The sequence below is a fragment of the Stylophora pistillata genome, chromosome 7 (genome assembly GCF_964205215.1).
Source record: "Stylophora pistillata chromosome 7, jaStyPist1.2, whole genome shotgun sequence".
NCBI classification, from domain to species: Eukaryota; Metazoa; Cnidaria; class Anthozoa; order Scleractinia; family Pocilloporidae; genus Stylophora; species Stylophora pistillata.
The window spans coordinates 13,708,613-13,714,612 of record NC_142525.1 but is presented as its reverse complement, the minus strand read 5'-3'; the positions used below and the strand labels follow the sequence as shown (position 1 = coordinate 13,714,612).

Here is a 6,000-nt window from a genome sequence, read left to right as displayed (position 1 = left end):
GCCCTTAAACCACCGAGAAATGTTCCTCGCATCCTCGAGTGGTGAATAAAAGCGGCATCAAACACCATGACTATTGAAATATAAGATTATTTTATGACCCTTCCTTTGTATGAGAACGTTGTTGTAATTTTAAAAGATTGTAATATAATTTCTTTTTTCAAAATCAACCTCTAAAACAATTTCATTGCGACTATCAATTTTGCCATTTTTCAACGGCAGGTAACCCCTCTTGGTACATGGTTTTCGTTTTGCAATTGCTATTCCAGCGAAAGAGCAATCCTTCTTCTTTCAATTTATAAGATAAAATTTTGGGGCAATTTAAACCGCAAGTCTTGAGAACTGAAATCATCAATGGTACTTGCGTGAAGTTTACAACTTTTGAACTTGCGGTTGCAATAACGAATACAAGCAGCACAAGAGCGACCTTGGACAGCAGTTTAAATACTAAGTGAATTCCATCCTTTTCCATCAGTTCAAAATCTAAACAAACGATTGTTTCTTCACAGTGGCAATTATCTGAGAGGAAAAGCATTTTTATTGTGCGGAATTGAGCTGTAAACCTCTTGATAACATTTCCCGTACCTGCGCATTTGTTTACTTTGAAGCATGGCTTGTATCAGTTATCTAAATATGAAAGGTATTCATCAAAATGTTCGCATTTCGCATGAAAGAAATCCTAAAAGCAATGATAGAAGAATAGAGGAAACATTTACCCACCTCATATACATATACTGTTGAAAAAGAATACAAAATCCCTCAGCTAAAGTAGATTGCGTGACATCTTCTTTTACTAGACCCAGGTAAGGTGGTGGGGTGGGTTGGGCTTGGGCCTGGGTCCGAAGCAGACAAGGACACTCCCTCATAAATCCAATACTCACCAAAAAGAAAGGGCTGTGTAGGCGTTAAAATAAACAAAACAAAATATCAATCCTGGGACAGCCGATCTCCTGTTCGGAATTAAAACAAAAAAAAAACAAAACAAAAAAAACAAAATAATGAGAATCCTTCCAACACACCAAATCTCAAGCCCCCCCTCCCATTAGGTGCTTATTACCCGGGAAAAAAGCCTTATGCCTCCGTGATGTAATGAAAAACAATTTTCACAGTTAAAAACCAGACAGATTAGGATCTGAAGGATTTTGCCCGCATGGGATCCTGACAGGTACAATTTTGGCATCAGGCATAATGTTCTATACTTAAGTAAGAATATACAAAGTTGATTAAAGTCGAAGGCCTGATTTCCCTCATGAGGCCGTATTTCCAAGCCAAATAGAAGTTTTTTGCTTTCAAACGTAAAATCAAAGAATGTTAATGATGGAATGTTCATTTAATTAATCGGTATAGATCCTAACTATTACTACGACTGCGTGCTACCAGACGTTCTCTAAGTAAGGACAAGTAAGGAGCTTTGCGTCGTCCTTTGATGTTCATCACCTCAATGTCGAAATGTTCGCAAATGGAACGCAACATGGAAACACTTAGCTGTCGCAGTTTACCTGCCTTGTGTATGTCACATAAGTTGAAAATGTCGAAAACAATTGGGTACTTTTAACACAACTGCGCGAACATTTCTGTGCGCGATTTCCTTTTCAGCGGCCATAATATCTTGGTCTTGATCAGACTCTGGATCGTCCGAATGAATATGTCGGAATTTAGAAGCTCGTCTTACCGTGAGCAGTTTTTGCCCTTCCTGCTTTCGCGCGTAACGCATGTCACGTGCAACATCCACTGGATCAAGTTTCATTCCTGCATGTTGCTTTCCCGACTTTAAATTTTGCGTGTAAGTACTGTCCCTGGGAGTCGCTAAACCTCGTTGCCTTTCTAGTGGATCTTAAAGCCCACCCTTGTGGAAGAACCTCAGTTGTTACCGGACATTGACTTGACTCAGCCTTCACGGATGGCAGGTTGTTCACCTCACAGAGTAGTTTGTCATGGTATAATATTTTGGCCTTGTTCATAAGACTTTCTCTGAAACTCACATTGCCCATACAATAAGTTATTTACCAAAGCATAGTGACGCTGATACATCTTAACACAAACCTCGTGCGGACAAGAAAACAGAGCGCTAAGGTCTCGGTCCTCTTCCTCCTTATCTGGATGTTGTTCACCGGTCTCTTGTAAAGTGGGTTTTGGCTTATCTAATGCCTGAGATACTTCTGAGAAGTACACTGAGGAAAACTGGCACTGAAAGCTGGGCGGCTGTGAATAATCTGGAACTGAAAAACCAAATGAAAATATAATAAAGTGACAAAAGTTTCGGCTCCGTAAATGGATAGTTATTTTTTTTTTCTTTTTTTGGTTTTGTTTTGTTGTTTAGGGTTATTTCGCGCGAAGGATGAGTAATAGTTGGTAATCTAGACTGTAAAGCATGAGTACAACTTCAATAAGAGAAGAAGAGCTTCTTACCCCAGTGTGTTTTTATTGTCCACTGTTTTTCTTTTCCTTTGAAAAAGGTTTCATGCCGTCAGCACTGCATGACGGCAGTGTAGGACCTTGTACTTAACATTTAAGGTTAGATATGTTCAATAATAGTAAAACTTTCATCATATACTTCAGATACCTGGTACCTTCTTTCCCTCGCCAACATTGTACGCTTTCCAAACAGATGGTTTTCTCAGAATACAGAACGTTGTTCAAAGAGTTCATGCCAGACCTCTTGAGTGAAATAATTTGGACATATCGACAAAGTTGAAATGGTAAATTGGCCACCGTAACCATTACAAAAGCTGACGTTTCGAGCGTTAGCCCTTCGTCCGAGCGTTATTCCCACCGACGCAGTCCCAAACAGTTTCTTTAGAAACTATCAATCGTCACTTTTGTGAAAGTTGAGCATCCCTTTGGGCACTATAGGCATCAACAGTAACCACTCTAACCTGTATTCCACCATTTAAAAGCATGGCATTCATGAAGTCATTAGCGTTCAACATATCATGACCTTCCTTGATGTATCACCTTACGTTGGCTTTGATAGTAGCCGCCTTTCTGTCGCAAAGACCCTTCCCTCCTTGTGGATCACTTAAGTCAACCCTTCGTATTACGATACCAGTTTTAGACTCCATTTGAGCACAGCTTTCGACTGAATGGTAGCAACCGGCGTTGTCTTGCCGGAGAAAAGCAGTTGTCATTTCGGGATGCTCTAGTTTCAGGATGCGTAAGGAGTGTTCAATTATTCGCACAACGGAGTAGCTGTCCTGCTTGCAGTTCTCCAAGACATACACAAATGCCTGGTGTTGGAAATGTTGCTTGATCTTGCGCATTACCACACGTATGTGCAACGAAATTTCCCGCTCAGCAAACCAATCACATTGCGACTCTCGGTATTTTTGTGGGAGGAATTTCATGGCTCAATCCTGAGTTATGTGAACAGACTTTTCATCGAGGGTATTCAGTATGGATGTTCTTGCCTCGTCCTGTTTTCAACTTCGTACCTGATGTGCTTTGCACCTTTTGATGCTGACTACAGCTTGTCGGCAAGAATACGTCAACTCGTCTAAGTCCTCTGTACTCACTTCGCAGTCCACAAAAAAATTTTCAAATTTTTTAAGAACGTCCTTCAGGATCTCACAGCGCATGCATTGTTTGTCAAGTCAATGATGGCACGTGCTTTTGAATTGATCCTCCTTACTGTCACGCAAAGCATACGAACTGCAGTGATCTGCAATAGCTGTAGATTCAGCAACATGAGCCTGCAATCATGGCAAAAATGTTTTGAGACAATGCACTATAACTTCATAAGTAATTGATTAAAAAAAGATTGTCATAAGAAAGTGTAAAAGCAGAAGCGAGTACATTAATATAACTTCCTTGTTTGATCTTGTTATAAGCCACTTCAAAGAAATGCTGACTGTCGCCAGTGCTCGCGCGCTTTCACATGGCAAACCTTTTCCTGAAATTGCATACTTTGATTACAGCTGATGTACCTTATATTCAGCCTTCAAGTAATGCTTAGCTTCCTTAAGATATTTTCGATAATGGCTCACAAGGTATCTTCTAGGAACGAACTCTCCTAAGCGGTCCAAAATACGGTGCAAATCATCAAATCCTTTCTCTTCCTCTACCGCAATATAATCGAGTCCTTGTGAGGATTTCCTTACCTTTGCGCTACAGCAAGACAAAATGCGAAGCATGGTCGATGGACCAAATGGTTTGAAATCTGTTTCGTAGCAGTACGGCATGTATTCCTTAAAAATACGCTGTGGTATCATATTACGTATCACATTGGATGTCTCCAAAACTTTACCAGACAAAAGATGTAAGTATTGCTGTCCAAAAGAAAGGTCTTGAATGATGTGGGGGCTTGTAATGAATGATATTAAATGTTTCAATTGGTCGGAGTCCACACACACTCTTTGGGTTTTTCGCATGGGTAGTGGAACACCTCGGCTGTACTCTAGTTTGTGCCTCCTGGCTATGGCAAATCTGAATTCAGTGACGCTGGGTATGTAGGCTTGTAATTTCGCTATGGTGTGTCAAGCGTGTCTCCCAGCTTGATGCGTTTTTGTACGTTTCAGCCAATGCAAGGGGTCCAAGTATTTCCGATCTGACCGAGACTCATCTGCGCATGCTATACACAAGGCTTTCTCCACAGACTTAGACTCCTTTAGCGCCTCCCATAGGGGACCACCAATTCCAGGTGCAATCATATTCAGAGCTTCTACTATTGATTCCTTAGCTTTTGATACGCGACTTCTTCTAATGCGCACACTTGTATCATGCCATTTTTTCTTGTACACTGCCTTGGAAGCATTAGGATCAGCTGATTTCAAAGTTGTTCATCTATGACTCAGAGTACATCCTGATTTCTTAAAGCTTTGTTTGAGACAGCGTGAAATAGCAACCTGGTTTTCTTTAAATAATGGAGTCGAACGCCAAAGTATGTTACTCCAATTCCGCACAGTGCTCCCTATCATTTTTCACACAATATGGACTTTTCTCGACTCGAAGAGCATTTTAATGATGAAAAAAACGCATTTTCAAGCGATTGATTGCAACCCTTCAGCGTTATTCAGGTATAAAGCTTATTCCCAGCGTCAGTTTCTGCTATTTCTCCGTTCTTATGGTCATAATGGATCCCATCCTGAATGCAAACTTCGCACAAACTCATGTAAACGAGTCTTACCTGCTAAAGGAATAATAACAAAAGCGGTTAGAAAAAATTGAAGGATGAACTGGGCCTTACACATGACTGAAACTGTTGCTTTACTGAGTTGTATCAGTGACCCAGAATTAAGTGAACGTTTTGTAGGAAAACACCGAGGTCTTAACTCTTTACCATCCGGAAAAAAACCTTATAATTTGGCCATACAAAACTTAAGTTTACTTTGTTTGTCGGTATATGAAGTATCCCTTACAATATTTGTGGTTTTGAGACATCGTGGGTTCAGACTTTGGGGTCACGTGACCTAGATCACTCGCTCGTGTTTGGATGCGTTTAAATCGATTCCTTTTCTCGCGTTTATAATTGTTTTTCGAGCCATTTTCCCTCTACAGAAGCCCTCAGGACAGCCTCATTAAGCTGGAATGTGCGTAGAGGCAAGCCTCTGAAAGGAAACAAAGGTGAGAGGTGGCTTCATGTAGACTGGACCGCCAAAATGCTTTTATGCAAGCTTGGCGAGTTCACAAGTGAGGTCGTGTCTCTGGCCCATCTGTGGATAGCTACCAGGACCTACCAAGGCTTTTTGGGCCAGTTTTGAGTGGCAAAAGTCTCGATCGATGTGATATTTTGCTGGTAGGACTGGGTGACCCGGCACGATTCTAATAAGTTGTTAAAATGGAAATGTGAGGTGTTGCCTTCTCGAGTTGTGGTGGAATCTCCCAGAATTCTTTTCGGCCATTAACGAGGCAAAGGTTGTGTTTGCGACACTACCTTTCGTCAAAAGGAGGAACAAGGGCTAGCGGATAAAGTAAGAAGGCATCTTCCAGCCAAACAGCAAGATATGGTCCTGAGGTGTGTTTTGAATGTAAAATTTTGATTTCTTGAGCCACTTTTGATCTCAAAAG

The 6,000-nt window shown here is 41.0% G+C and overlaps 1 pseudogene; it reads right to left on the bottom strand.

The window, feature by feature from the left end:
• Positions 1–1,929: 1,929 nt before the first annotated feature.
• LOC148726720 (uncharacterized) lies at positions 1,930–3,341 on the bottom strand (annotated as a pseudogene).
• Between the last annotated feature and the right edge of the window lie 2,659 nt (positions 3,342–6,000).